The sequence below is a fragment of the Anguilla rostrata genome, chromosome 1 (genome assembly GCF_018555375.3).
Source record: "Anguilla rostrata isolate EN2019 chromosome 1, ASM1855537v3, whole genome shotgun sequence".
NCBI classification, from domain to species: Eukaryota; Metazoa; Chordata; class Actinopteri; order Anguilliformes; family Anguillidae; genus Anguilla; species Anguilla rostrata.
The window spans coordinates 13,898,044-13,914,766 of record NC_057933.1 but is presented as its reverse complement, the minus strand read 5'-3'; the positions used below and the strand labels follow the sequence as shown (position 1 = coordinate 13,914,766).

Sequence of the window (16,723 nt, the reverse complement as noted above, 5' to 3'; positions counted from 1 at the left end):
TTGTTCATTAGCAATATATACCATAAGATTGTGTGCTTATGTTTTTCTATATACCATAGAAATGAAGCTATATTGCCTTGATAGTATGCCTTGATACTGCCGATCGAATTTCGGTTGTTTGTGCACTATTATAGCTTTTTTTAATATATTCTAGTGAAAGAAGGCTTTAATTGAGATATTGGTGTGCACATCAACATTAAAATGGGTGACAGAGGGAATGAATCAGGACCATCAGCTGTTTGCTCCTGGGGACTCCTCAAAAAGAATTAGTCACTAATCTGTGGTCCTTCAAAAATATCGCCATTATTTTATTTTCAACCATCCTATACCCTATCATGTGCAATTTTTAGAAGGGATTTAAAAAAAATATATATATATATATATATGTATATACAGTATATAGGCTAATAGAATCTTCTATTTGCAAACATCCTGTTTCATTATTGGAAGATCATCACAGAGAACAATATGTACATAATCACCTGGGAGAGTGGTGTGTGTGTGTGTGTGTGTGTAAGGGAGGGGGGTGGGGGGGGGGTCGACTTTCAGTTATTTGCGATCAAATTGTAGGTGGTACCTGTCAATGTTGTAGTTACCATCATGGGAGCTGTGGCCTTGATCTCAGTGTTAAACAGGGACACACACGCATGTCAAAATTTTTTAATATATATATTTTAATACAATATGCTCCTTAGGGAAGTAGGAGAGTGATTGTATTTCTATTACAGACATTTGTTCTCAGGATGTGAATTCAAGGAATACGAACAGTTTGGACTGCATTAAATAAAAACAATTGTAGTACAAGCTCTTTATGTAGCTTGCCTTGGGCTGTTGTAGACTATAGCTTTAATATTCACTCAAGTAAATACAAAGAAAGCAATGGCTATAAGAAGAAGATATTTGAAATATCAATTTTACTGAATGTGATTCAATGCTCAATTCAACTCAAGCAAATTTTCAGGGTTGAACTGTGGTCATATGGTTGAAAATGGCCAAAATATACTGTAACACGCCGGTCTTTTATTTTCTCCAAAAAAATAATAAATAAATAAATAAATGTCCATGTCTGTTTGTTTAATTATGTTTAATTTGCCGAGTGCATTCAACAGTAAGCATTTGCAGCCAGATGCAGACATATGCTAGCCTCATCCATTCTCACCTGCAAGAACTGGCTTTGTTATTGCTTTATTGTCCTGTACGTATGTGAGATATCTGCTAATGACTAATAGGCTAACAATGGGCAACCTCAAGAGGTAACCTCAATGAAAGTATTGTTTAATTAACTTAATTGAACCTTTTTAAACCATCTGATATTGAAATGTGTGTATTGAATACACCACAAATGTTTATTAACCTAACTATAAATCATTGTAAAGGCTGATAAGGCCAATAAACAACATACACACCACATTTATTTAGACATAATAATCTTATAATGTGCAATGAATGTGCCAACTAAACAAGGATGAAGAACACCACCTACCCTCCACCCTCTAGACATATAAACCCTTTATTGACACACGTAGAATCAGTCGAATCAATCAAAACCTATTTCTTCACATTATCCGAGAATTTGACATAGAGAAAGAACGATAGATAGTTTTTCCTCAAGATCTGATATTTTATAAAATTGCGTACAGGTGTTCTGATCTTGTCAATCATGTGTGCCATGGTATGTATTTTAAGCTGCTGCACATTGGAAGAGCCTATGTTGCATTAGTGAATTCAATGTTTAAGCCCCATCCTTATTATTCAATACATTATCATGTGATTAAACCCTCTCTTTGTCAAAGGCTGTATTATCCCTCTGTCACGATTTGTATTTATTAATAAATATATTAATAAATATATTTATTATTAATTGCATATATGTTTTTATAAATTAAAAACAAATATGCAAATGCCAGATTACCAAAGTGAACATGTATCTCGGCAATTAATATAAAAACTTAAAACTTTTGTTACTTGAAGCTATACTCAAGCTATAGTCGTGACAAAAAGGGAGACAACACAACAAGGTATACTTTTAAACAAAGAAATGATTTATTAAGAAGACAGTGATGCATGTATGTGTGAAATGTAGGGTATTTATATTAAATGAGTGTGGATGTGCATGTGCAACAATGGGATGTGAATGTACAACGCAAAACCTGTGAAGAAAGGAGGGTAAAGGAAAAAACCCAGCAGGCCATCCAACCGGATTCAGGATTAAGGATTACCTAGAATTGAGTGAGAAAGAAAGAGAGAATGGCCCAGAAGGCACTGGGGCTTCCTTATTATAGGGTTTCCCCCCAGGTTCTCTCAATTAGAAAGTGGGCACCCCACACACTGGCCGACTCCTGTAACTACAATAAAAATAAAAACAATATTAGAGACAAAGTCGTCACACTTTCAATAATGTGTTGTTATTGTGTTTACACCAAGATTATGCCTCCTCCCCATTAAGCAATGCCAAGTGCCTTAGAAGCATTATCATCCGAAGTTTAATGCTGATAATGAAATGAATAGATTCAGATAAAAGCTTTGGTAAGATTTAGCAAACACCGCAAATGCTCTGCAGTCAAGTGTTTTCGATGAATAAATTTCAGTTTAATTCTGTAAATCAAAAAAGTCATATTCATAAAATGCATTTTTTCAAAACGATGTAAAAAGCATAAATGTCGAAGAGTTTTATTTCATTAGTGATGTAAGCAATGATGTGTATAACCACCATCAGAACATTATTAATAATACATTTATACATGGTGGATTACATACAGCTCCTTTGTAAAATGCTGTATAAACCACTCTGTGCCACCCCATGTGTGTTAGCTTTTTCCCGGCAATGACAATGCAAGTTATTATTTACTAGCCATCTAGAAAGTAAACTCAAATTCCTCTGGTGTTCAGAGATTTTCCTCAACAGTTAATAACAATCTGAATTGCTAGGGGGGGCTTCTGGATCAATGCGCAAATATTAAACACCCACAATGCAAGCCATTCTATAGACTATAGACTGCAGACAAACTGATCAACAGTAGGCAAACCTTTCTAAGGTTTGAGAATCAGTAGAAGCCATGTCTATATTCTTGCATATTTCATTCAGAAATTGCATTTCCATTCCAAAGTCCAATTTTGCTCTTCTAAAATGGGGGACCATGTATAAAAACGACTGTATTTCTTACACGGATCATCAAAAATGGACCCTAGATACTTTCTAAATTAAAGCTGACTGTGTGCACTTTAACCTTGTATTCATTGTTTCATTTCAAATCCAATGTGCTGAAGTAGAGAGCCAAAACAAAATAGTGTCACTGTCTCAAAATTTTGCATTTAACTATATTTTCCAGAGTGCACACAGCTGTATGGGAATGTACAAAGGTGTGGTCAAAGATCAAGCAATTCCATTTTTAATTGTACAAAAAGGCTATTAATGTAAACCAATTTTCAGTGTAGCAGCAAGGTTTTCCCGCTTTATTGGAGACATATATTCATAATTCATAAAATATATGCGCGATCTGTGCCATCCTGCACTGAATTTTCAGCTTTTTTCAATTTTTCTTTGCAAACACATTTTCTCTTCCCTTATTCAGCTTTTTCAAATGTTCACATTGTGAGCAGAAAATTCAATAAACTGATTTCAAAGTTTTTGCATTATTTTCACTCAGAAGGGCACTGCTGCAATCCGCTGCAGTAACTGCTGTGGTCTACAGTAACTGAGGTGCAAGGCTTTGTAAACCCACAGACGATAAAAAGTCCTCTTGTGACCTGATTAAAGTTATTGACAAGAAAACTGATTAAGATGAACATATCTGTACTCTTCAATTCCTAATGACTGCGATTAATTACAGCGATATAATTGAGTAGACGTAATCTAATTAGGCTTCACCATGGACTTGTACATATTTAAAGATTTCACTTTCAGGGCCAGTGTCTTTCAAGGGTATGAGTCAAAGCTGAATGCTAATACCTAATCAGGCATTTTGTTGATTAAAATATCACAACATTCATTCCATAATCAAAAAAAGTCAATCTAATCACACCCTGTTCATTGACTCCATCAGCTACATCTGTTTGATTACGTGTTAAGTATTATCTTTGACCTTATAAGACATTCCTGTGCTGTGTATTACCTGCAGGTACCGGGAAGTTGGTAAACACAAACAAGGAATAAATGTTCAAGGATTTCGATTTAATCAATTTTATTATTTATGTATTTATTTATTTATGCATTATTATTATTATTATTATTAATAATAATAATAATAATAATAATAATAATAATAATATTGGGGGTTGGGCTCACCAAATTGTAAGGATTTAGATTTTATCACATTGCGGTCTCCAAACTGTAAGGATTTAGACATGGTCACAGGGAGGAAGTTTATTTATATTTGGTTGCAGCGAGGAAAACAAGTTTCTGACTCCATTAACTTCAAAACCTATAATGTGGATCCTTGTGAGAGCACAAGTTCACCTATACATGCATTGACTGGGGTCTGCTGCAGTAATGGGCAGTAAGACTTTGTATCCTGGAGAGCAAGACTATCTACTGCTGCCAGGAATTCATCTAATTGTTCTCTGACATTAAGACCTTCTATCTGAGCAGGTAAAGGTGCTACTCATCTGAGAATCATTAAACAATGTTTCTGCTCCTTGAAGAAGCGATTTTAACCAGAAAATATGGCACCAACTGCCTGTATTTTTTGGAATTTTAAAAACATAGTTATTTTAAACCCAAATATTTAGGAAAAGTCATGGAGGGAGGAGGAAATTGCATTTACAGTGTTGGGGTAATTTTAATTTTAAAGTCTAAACACCTGCTGGCGTTATCTCTGGCCTTTATAGTATTAAATCATATTTTCTGCAACACTACAATAAATATGTACATTGCATATAGCACCTTAGTGTGAGAAATCTCCCACCCACTGTGCCTATAAGACATCAAAAATGTGCATTTACAACAGTGAACATGTAAGTTAAAAACATGCATTTAGCTAGCTAGAATAGCTGTTATATTGCTAAGCTAATGTTAGCTACTTAAACTGTTGCTACACTCTTACTCATCAAAATGAATGAAATGCATTGGTATTAGTTAGCTAGTTGCCTATAACATAGAGCATATCATAGGCTGTGTTCGAATCCGCATACTATCCGTGCATATTATACCTAACTGTGATGTAAAATGAGAATTCATTTTGTTCACACATGCATAGTATGTTAGTTCTCGTATGTTTTAAACTTTATACTACCTGTATTTAGCATACAAACTGCCAAGTAAAATAAGTATATACAGGTAGTGTGTTTCCAGGTCTTTTGGATCCAGGTCTTGATTTATTTTCACTAAATACTTGGATGTCATTTACTAAATACTCACTCGCCCTAGATGCACAGTTGAACACAATTTTCTGTTTGTTGATACAATGGATTTGCCATTGTCTCTGCATCAAAAAGTCATTGATTAAATTCTCAGGGAGGTACTGAATTGATGTTTTCAAATGTGTTTTCAAGTATTGTATAAATCCATGAAACATTTAATATAATTATAGAAAAATATGTCTGTAGCATATTTGTGGACACATTTTCTGCTCACTGTGATTTTACATGTGCTTGGCCTCACTGTTTGCAACTATATATTTTTTGAATTGTTGTTATGTGGTATTGGTATAACTTGAATGAAACAACCTTCACAGTAAGTTAGGTTCCAAAATTGAACTGTAATTCATTGCTTAATAGGACAGAGTGCCTGGTGTAGACTTCAACAGCTATCTAGTATTACACTAACCAGCCAGGCAGCTGAATCAATTGCAAAGGCATTACTGTCAGAGCAGTGCTTTAAGAACTTGCAGGCATGCTTGAATGTGCTATATCATACCATTTGCCTAAAAGTATAAGGAGATTAGAGTTTAGCGATTTGTTGGTTAAATAAATATACCGGCTGCACATCAGTGCATCAATGAGTTTTCTGAGGACCCTATTTAGAGTTTCTTATGAGCCTATTAGTTGTTATCATGTCTTAGATTTCTAGCGTGAATGAAGTGTGGCATTCCATAATAGCCATGGCTGCTGTTTTAATCTTCCCCTGCTGACACATATTTTGTATAATTGCATGCTGAATTTTACCATTCATATATCAATCACAGAAGATTTGATGCAGATAATAGATAATCAAAACCTGAAACCTCTTAAAGATTGACCTAGATCAGGTTCAGAAAGGCTCCTGAAAAATGAGTATCTGGTGTCTTGATCTAAATGTCATACAACTTGTAACATCTTGTAGAACTTGAGAAAATACTGTGCATAGTAAGACAGAGATCCTGGGGTGCTGGGGAGGCAACTGCTTTTTCAAATTCCCTAAGTATAGCAGCATGAAATATGTGCTCTAAGATGTGCAATGAATCAGTATTCTGGAGTAGGACTATCCTAAGACCATGATGATACACTGTGGTACAGTAAGCATCTGTTTTTTGACTGAATTGTATTTTGTTAGGGACTTAGAACAGAGTCAGAATGGAAGTCAACATATCTTACATATCTGAAGAGCCATTTTTTCTTGTAAATTAACATAAAAAATAGATATGATCCTATAACATCTGACTTTGGTAATAATGGTAGGTTGTTATTATATCATTCAATAAGAGAGAGAGAAAAAAGTGGCCAGGATAGAGTTGGCAGGGTACATTGATATTTATTTTTATTTGTTATGATGCAATATTATGTTCCACTTTTATGAGTGTGGCTTGTTTTGAATGGCTCATTCTATGCACTTTTTATTGTGCAATTTATTTCAATACATAAAAATGCCCTACATTCAATGCACACATGTAATAACATTTTTCTGTTTTTACATTTATTTTATAACAAACATAGTGTGTCATATATTGTGTTTTGCTATAGTAAATAGTGCTACTTTGGTAATTAGAAGGTAGAGTACATTGAACAGTTTAAATTATATATGCGTGCAAACACCAATCATAGGTAAAGCTGTTGTGAACTTCAGCTTATTTTGAAAAACTGGGAATGCCCTAACCCTAACTCTACGGAACAAAGAGCTGACTGGGAGCCGGTGAAGGGTTTTGGTTACCAAGCCAAGTTGTCCAAACCGCTGAAAGGTGTCTGAATGCCAGTCACTGGATGGGAGGTGTGGGATCTGCTTGTCTGCCACTCGTTTCCTGTGGCTGTGAACAGCTACGGTGTAGAACTTCCTGATGGGCATGGCCGGCTGTTACAGTTCTTAAAGTAAGTCAGGCTGTGGACAACGCAATATTTGCGTTTGTCCACATTCACGTTTGCTTTCAGGCTGGAAATTTCAACCTTTCTTGTGTACTATATTACAGTACACAAAAGCTATGATAATGATTTTATGATAGGTAATTAGTGAATATGTTTTTGAGACATCAACACACAGGTACTAGGACAGTAACTACAACAGTAAGAGGGTCCATTCATTAATGTTTGCATTGTAGTGCAAAATGGCATGTAAGACATGTTTGCCAATTATTCAGGGTAGGTCTATAAGTCATTCAATCTGGACAAATCAAAGTTCCCAACAGCTTTTCAGAGGGAGACTTATCTGAATGGGTGCTTGCAAGGAGACAACCTCTCTTCCTGTGTTGTGTTGTGGCTATACATGACAGTATAGCCACAACGTGAAGCCAGACTTTTGGATATCATTGTGTTAAAAGCAAACATGTAAACATTAAAAAATATTCAATGACACTAAGTTTCAGCCCTCAGAAATTCCAGCAGCATGTGTCTGTTCGTTTTAAGATTTTTTTTCCCCTGAATTCAAAAGTGCACCCAGGACAGATGCAATGCTGTAGGTAGTTTTCATAAACACCCTGCTGTTAACATACCCCTACTTTGCCAATGCTAACAGTAATTTCAGAGTTGGAAACTGCCAACTTCAAAGGCAGAGTGAAAATTAATCAGTACTTCAGTACATCAGTAGACAAAATTACCAATAAGCTTGCATTGCTTTGTGTTGATCTGAAAATAGGGTCCATAGTGTCAGGGAAAGGACGCAGCAAACCACTGTACCTTCCTGTAAAATCAATCCTGCACAACTGCTCTCAGGATTCTATACCAGGGTCAAATGGATATTGAAGAGATGTGTCAGCTGATACATAAACTACAGGACGTATGGATCTATCTGATCTTAAATTTGTTTGATACAGCTGGTGCAATGTACCTTAATACTAAGAGAATGTTACTTTTTTTATTACATCTATTTTAACCTTCACATTACTACAATGCTACCCAATGTTTCCTAAATTATTTCATGTATTTTGACCATGTGGTTGTTTTAAATCTTTTTTTATTCAGAACAACAGAGTTCAACAACCGGTCAGATTTATGTACTTCTGTATAGCCCATCTCAGTGAAATAACACACATACGACAGTGGTTTGGAAATGGAGATATATTTACTGGTTATGATAGTGAATATGTGAATAAGCTAATTGAAAACAATAATTTGCATAATATATGAGTAATAATATATGATTCTTAAGCAAAGGAAAATCATACTGTAGTCATTTTTAATTTTTTTTGCTATTTTTAAGTACAACAGGCTCAGCTGCAGATTATTTTCTACAAAATATTTGCATTTCACACTTGCATGTGACACAAACTTTGAATTACCACATTCTCTTCAGATGGTAAGATTAATAAACACTGTTTAATTTGTGTGAGCTCATTTGATGTCAGTACTTTTAATGTCAGGTCTGGATTTAGCTAGTTTAAATGACTTATAAACAGTGCTTTTCATGCGTAACTTGCCATTTTTGTACATGCCTTTGTTTAGATATATACATACACAGTGCAGTTCACAAGTAGTTGAACAGATATACATATAGTGCAGTCAGTGCCATTAGCACAGCTGCCAGCGACCTAGAATTTCTCACAACTTATTGGCAGAGAGGCAAATTGAGTTACTCGTGCATATAGACAAAAATGTAAATGAAATTCAGCCTGAAATCCCCACAATACTAAAATGTTTTTCTGCTTAAATGAACTGGGACCCTTTATTTTTGCTAGATTCTTTGTGTGTGTGATAAATGGTGTTTCCTTCTCTGGTCGACACATAATTTCCTGTGGTATTTGCTATCCCCTCCAAAAACTTTATTCACAAGAAATTCCTTGACAGCAGTTTCTTTTTTTCCTTCTTGAAATCGGCCTTTTTCAGACTTCTCTGTGATTTCTACCAGTGATAGATGCTGAAGATAAGAGCTGAGCGAAACATGGCTGGGTTTGTGTGATTTAATAAAAAATAAAAAATAAATAATAATCCAAAACTATCTGGGGGTTTATTTTTCTGCTTTTTGAAGTTCAAAAGTATACAGGTTACTAACAAATAATCACCTGCAAGAAGAAAAAATTTCACTAAATTTCAAAAATCTAATCTACTGCTAATGCTGTTGTTAGTAGTACCAACACAGTGAAGTTGCTGTACAAGCTGCTTTGGAGTTATTTTCTTGCTTTTGACCACAAACTGAATTCCCATATACCATCTTTTGCTCAGCCAGAAGGTAATCAGAAACTTCTCATAGTTCCTAAAGTGTCCTTGTACATAAGAACTAAGCCACTACATTACCATCGAGAAGTAGCAACAATCTTTCTTTCATTTCAGGATATCTTTTCCATTGTGTTGAAAAGAAATGAACACTGCAACACACTCACTCAGCACTTCTACACTTGACAGCACAAAATGAAATGGTTTTAACTCAAACAATGTGTTCAGGTTCTGTGAGATTTGTTTGTATGTCGTTATTTATAAATGTAGCCACAACCCATGGTACCAGTCACTGAACTCAGTTGGCTTTAAAATCAGATGTATCATGTCTCTGTACTACCAAAAAATATCTTTATTGTGATATGGTGCTGGATTAATATGGATGAGTGGGCTCCCATATTCAAGAAATATTGAGAATATAAATATCCATGAATATGATGAATATGCGATTAGGGAATTTAATACATAAAACCCGCTGAAGGTTTAAATTTTTTATTTTTTTTTACCTTTTAATGTATGTCACACTCAAAGCTAGTCCAGTGTAAGTTACAGTTAATGAGAGGTTTTCCTATTTTTAGTATCATTTTTCTGTGTCATGATTAAATCAATTGAACCCATTTGAATTCCACTGTATAATTAGCATGTACTGATGTGACAAAGGAAAAAGCTATAACTATCAACCAATTAAGAGAAAACTTTGAGATTACTTGCTCATTAAATATTCAGTTTTTTGATATCCATGTCTATCAAACAACCTCACCTTGTAGCTATAAAGTAAAGCTTTGCACATGAGTTTTACTGTCCTTTACAGTCACAGGAATAGTTTCAACAACTAGTGATTTTTGCCTGAAATATTTATCAATGCTAAAAACCACGAACATGATTCCATTTCAGATTAACATAACGTGTAACATAAAGTATACCATCTCCCATCAAACTCCATCAGTGTGTGACCCCCAGTTAAGTTTCACGGCTGAAACCTGTATAAATTTCTCTCTTTGAAAAATACCCTGGGAGTATGAGACTGACCTGCACTTATCCCATGTACCGTTAAAGCAGAGCCTGGCTCCCCTGGAATTCAAATGAGAACAGTGAGCCATTTCATAGAAGGTATGTTTGTCAGTTATAGTATTAGACAGGGATAATGAGGATGCTGTCAATGTTCTTTCATTGCCAAATAGTTTGCCAACTTTGTTTTCAGGATTTCAGTGTAAGCATGGTATTCAAAATTTTCTCATCTATCTTGTCTCTGTCTCGATGATATTCCAGCATTGCATCCCTTAACTGAAAATATTGGGCAGGCCTGTATTGATGCACGAGATTACACAGGGAGGTTATTGATCAATGGTTGAGTATAATTGAAACAAACTGCTTGTCTGAGCTGCAAGGTTTCAGTGCTTGGCTGTGGGGTTTCAGTTTGGAAAAGTGACATGCCAGTGTGTCATTGTTTGCACAACGAGATGGAATGCAGATGCCGTTTCCCCCTGTCCACCCCTGAGCAAGATGGAGAAATGAAATGCCATCAGTCAGGCAGTCTGCATGGGAAACCGAGTGCTTGTCTGCTCAGAGCGCCTCCGGCTCAGGTTGGATTAATGCCGAAACGACTACAAAATCAAGCCTGCAGGGAGCGAGACTGGCTCACTCCATTTCACTCTGTCTCCCCCCTAGTGAGATGTATTGGGTTTTTAATCAGCTGAACACGATTTACTCCAAACAGACCCGATGCTTCGCTCAACCATTTTCCTCTCCCCTTCACATCACCTGCACTGCCAGTTACTCGTGAACGACCATAGTTTCTGTGTGGAGTGGACACTTCATTGTCGTTACATTTTCACCCTATCCTGTCTCTCAAATCCTGCTGCTTTTGTTCCACCTGAATCTACAAAACCTGAGGAAATAAAATTGCTCCAAATGAAAATTTCCATTTTAATTGCCACTTCAGTTCCTCACATTAATTACCAGCATGGGCTTTAACCAACCATGTTAGCTGACAAGCGGTGCAGAGGATTAAGCCTTTATCTGTTGATCATATTCTTCAATGAATTTAATATGTGTCGTTTGGCATTGACAAAGTGGCCAATATTGTGGATAAATGCTCTAAACACTGGAAAAGGATAGGATATTGGATTAAGGAAGCAATATGAAGTGCTTAAGGAATGAAATTATGGAAACCGTTTTCATTTCACTCTGCTGTCAGTTTTCCCAAGGCAGCGTTTCTGTTTTGTATATTTAAATTTTCCGTCCCTCACTCACAAATGACAGATGATTTACCTTAATAAATTAGTTTTTTTTTTTTTGTTTTGTTTTTTGCTGGTCAGAGTGCTATATGTTCACACAAAACTTAAGGGGCAATTGAGTTTGCAATGTTTTGAGTGTATGGTGTGATGAAGAAGTGAAAATAATTTTGTGTTGAAAATTAAAATTCACTTTTAGGAAGGGCCCATGCGAGACCCAATATTTACTTTTATTTAATCCTCACTGTCAATTATTAAACCTATTAAATATGTCTGGTAGTGAAAATTATGACTGAGCCATTATGTTTCAGTGACAACTGTCTTTTCTATTAAACATACTGACACCAACACATAAATAGCATATCCCAAAGGCAGCTCACTGAAATATAGGGCTATGGGGGGTGTCTGGCACTTTACTGAATATGTATGGCACCAATACAGATTGCCCAGAGCACTTCCATTTTGTTTAAAATTATTGACTTATTGAATTACCACATCTGAATTTGTGCTTGGAGGAGACTTTAATGCCGTTTTAGATCCACTGCAAGACTGTTTCATGCCTCATTCCACAGTAATAGCAGACCTGCCATGGAACATATTCAAGTCTGTATTAAAGACATGGCTAACATCTGTTTTACATTTAACCAGCGTGAATGTGGCTGAACCTACAAAAAAGACATACAGCTGATAAAGTGATCTCTTACCCACTTTTTCACCCCATCATTTTTTTCTGATAATGCATCTATCAGTGTGACAGTGTGACTAAATGTAAATGGTAAATGGGCTGCATTTATATAGCGGTTTTATCCAAAGCGCTTTACAAGTGATGCCTCTCATTCACCAGAGCAACTAGGGGTTAGGTGTCTTTCTCAGGGACACTTTGACACGCCCAGGGCAGGGATCGAACCGGCAACCCTCTGACTGCCAGACAACCGCTCTTACCTCCTGAGCTATGTTGCCCCCGTAATGTAATATTCAAACATTCAAAAATGGACTCAATTAACTTACATCCTTTGAAATAAAACAATATGATGTGAGAATTCATGGACTGGCGATTTTCCCTCCAAAAACCAAAGAGAAAGAAAAATTGCCCTTCTCTGGATAAACTAAGCAACAGCAATGCAAATCAGAAGTAAACTGTAGGACTGTAACCTACTTACTAATGTTGAATGGAAAATGCAGTGTGATGACACATATGCTGTACAAAACTGAAGCAATTTGAAGGTGGGCACCATAAACCTCTATTAAGAAGCTGTCATTTCTACCAGTAAGGGAATTTTGTACATTAAATCACACCACATCATCAGCTATTGATGACTATACCAGTAGACATCAACAGGCCTGTCAACACTAATATAATTTCAACTATCCACATCAGCAAACATGTAAAGAGTGGGCTAAGAATACACCACCAAAGATTAAATTCATCATTTTGAAGATGGCTGGACTGCTTTGAAACCTGAAGAAAAGTAAATGTTAGAGAAGCATTTTCAACACCTCTTTAAGTTAATTAGTAAAAAGCAAAGGTGTTAAGTGTAATGAAGAATGTGGGTTTTTACATATTAGTTGTATTTTCCAGACATTTGATGGCTTTGGATTTTCAAAGAATTTGGAACAACGGTCATTCAATTTAAATAGATGAGAGGTTGGTGGGAATAGCTAAGATTTATGATTGATTTTTTTCCAGCATTGGCACACCATGCATGTCTAAGCTGGATTGAAAAACAGATTTCAAAACACCACTTAAATCTGATTTGATTGTATTTCAGATCTCCTTAAACTGCCTAAATGCAATTGTTCTAATACGGGGCTAATTTATAATCCCTGTTTATCGATTACTTGGATCTTTTGGCACAAGTTAAAAAATGTGCATACCTAGAGTGGTGGCACCTGGACAAATCATGAATTATTCTCAATGTAATACAATAGATGGGGTTTCTTCAGCATTTGTTTTCTGCATGTACACAAAAACTTGGTGAAGTCAGCAATCACCTAATTCATTCTAATTGAGAAGGAATAGAGAAACATTTAATTAATGTGTAAATAAAAGTTAAGGGTGAGCACCGATTGAATCCACACCAATTTTTTATATTTCTTCTATGAATATGCACTAACAACACATCAACACTAAGATAAAACATGTGGCTGTAACAACTCCAGGAAGTATTCAATAAATAGTGTCAGTCCTCCCTTGGCAAAACCATGTCGTGCCCTAAAACAAATCTCTGTTCATTTGATTTGGCAAACAGGAGTTCTCGGAAAATGCAACGTAGAGTTCCATTTATTATTCAGTATGTGCTATTATAAAAATTGCGCCAATCTTTGTTGTAAATAATTCACAAATAGTTGTATGAGTTACAGTCAGCAGATTGTTACCACTGAACATGAAAAAAGAAAGCCTAGATGCTTCCATGGGGCTTAATTTTCAGAGTATTAAATGTAAATAACTTTTTTTTCTTGTTGTAATTGAATTTAAGGATTAAATGGTGTTCAAGTGGCACTTTTTGTATTTTACAGTATGTCAATACATTACTCTAATACAATGGGGACATTTTAAGAATATGTAGGAACTCAGAACAAACATTAGTTTTTACCCTGCTAAATCACTAAAGTAAATCCCTGGAATTTACAATATCACATTATTACACTTCTGAATGCCATTTGGAAACAAGAGCAATCGGGGACAATGCTGAATGATTACGATAAGAAAGCAATATAAAGGTCTTCATCTGAATAACTTGACATTCAAACACATTTTGCCAAGGCTTTCTTGTACATTTGGTGAATACTGCATGATGAATTTAAAGCTAGGGACGCTTTCACTCTAATTTGATGTACTTCCTCTGCTTTGTAAACTCTTATCATAAGGCATTTAAGGTTATAGTGTGCCTGTGCGTGTGCTTGTGTGAGAGTGCAAGTCCGTTCACCTCCAAATTGTATTGCGGTGTTGTAATTAGACTGCACAGCTCATTCTTTTGGGAGAGTGCTTTCAGCTGCCCGCGGAAAGCTGTCAGATTATGCCTTAGTACAGCATAGCTGCTCTGAGAGGAATGAAGACTGATCATGTCTGGGGATAACATTTCACTGCCCAGGAAAATGTGCAGACTCAACCAGATGTACTGTTACTAGAAGCTTTCTGTACTCCAGCATGGCAGCCTGACTCTCAGGATCATTCGCTTTACTTTTGTCTCTTTTGTCTCTTTCACCATCTGGTCTTCACAATTAATTAAATTATATGATAATTATTTAGCACCATGCTCTCTAAACGGATCTCCGTTTAATGTGGTTGGAAATAGGTAACGCTTTGAAAGACAATATTTTCCACTCCAACTCCATATAGATATCCTGATTATCATATATGAGGATGTATTATTCTCAGTTTAACACAATTGTCTTAGTGTCTTAGAAGTCACTATTATGTGCGATTACATTTTTTTATATTGATACACACAAAAAGTTTGTGAGACCAGGAATCAACTAAATTAACTCACTAAGCCAACTATCTGATTAAACTGACAGTAAATCATTCTTATTTTTTGTATTGATTTCGGTACTGCTTCAAAATATTAAAAAGAATGGTACCCCCATTGGGGATGATCAGTTACCCCAGTTATACAGTCATACCGTATTCTGACTGTGTTAGAGAAATCAAACCTTCCACATTTCACAATTCTTTTTTTCCCCCAATAAGGTCTGGACAGGAATAAGCCTGCCCCACCACCATGAGACCCCTCATACTCCTCCAGGAAGAGAGAAACTGCATAGTATGCTCCCCCATAATCATCTGATTGTAATAATACGCTTCATACAATGGAATATGATCTCATGATTGTACTAATCATTTCTCTAGATACAGTACCTTTCTATGGAGGTAGTAGGTGGTGGCCCGCCTGAGATCCAGACACTTTATGTTGACATACATATTGGGGACCCCTCCACCTGATATTGTCCATAGCCTGGTATTCCAAGAGGGTAATCTGTTTGAATGATTGCTTCACCCCCTAATAAACGGGGTTGCAAACCAGTCTCATGCAGTCCTGCTGCTTTGCTTTTCCAGCTGCAGTTTATGGCCTGTAGTACGTGTGGCACCACCAGTCTACAGCGGTGGAATTATGAATGTCCAGAGTGAAGAGACAAAGGAGATGGTTGGAACACCTTACAAGCCTCACAGTCTTGAATCTAATTCGGACTGTGCCAGTGCCAACTGTGGCTGGTACAGTAGCTTCACAGGCCAAAGCACAATAGGCGTTTACATGGCCTACGAAATGGGAGGGTTCAGTTGGATAGGGCTTTGCATAAATCTGAATCTAGGAACCTCTGCAGGCCAATAGGGGACCCGTACCTTGCAGTCAGTGCTGCATATGAAATGTCTTACTCCCAGTGACAGCTGGTTTAAATGGGCTAAGGGGCTCCTTATATCTCCTGGAGAAAAAGATGGGAAAACATTTTTTTTAAATTACCCTTGGAGAGCGCCTCTGTTATCTGGTTTGTGTGTCAATACATGCATGGAAATGGATTATTTTGACTATTGGTGAAATCAAAAGAAATAGCACCCCCTAATGGTTCTAAATAAATGATGGCATTTAACCTAAATGGTGACCCCCTCGGATATTTTTGGATTAACATTAAACCAGCATCAAGCGTGTGGTGTGTTATACGTAATGACACACCCGCTTGATGTATATTCCATTGAGGCTAATTCTATTCAGCCCATAGCGCCTGAAGACAAAACTAACAAGAATAGATCAAACAATAGATCGAGCAGATTGAATTGAGTTTGGATTGGAGTGTGACCATGGCAGGCAAAATGGCAATTGAAATTAATGAGGTGGCCTGTTTACTTGCTCATCCATTTCCGACGTTGTCTTTAAAGGAAAAACTGGAAATTAAGAGGTTGGGGCATACCATTCAAATGATGTGCAGATTACACAGACAGACATGACAAAATCGGAAGCTTTGTGTTTCTTGGTTTGAATAAGAGGACCGGTGAACAGTAA

General features: G+C 36.3%; 1 long non-coding RNA gene across 4 annotated transcripts in view; it reads left to right on the top strand.

Annotated features, from left to right (window-relative positions):
• LOC135248665 (uncharacterized) overlaps positions 1 to 16,723 on the top strand; it is a 291,561-nt gene that overhangs the window by 210,638 nt on the left and 64,200 nt on the right. Inside the window, exon 5 of one of the 4 annotated variants that reach the window (XR_010328471.1) lies at positions 15,418 to 15,532. The exons of the other annotated variants lie outside the window; for them this stretch is intronic. This is a non-coding gene — a long non-coding RNA (uncharacterized LOC135248665). Of the gene's footprint in view, positions 1 to 15,417; positions 15,533 to 16,723 lie in introns of those variants that run through there. 4 annotated transcript variants of the gene reach the window in all.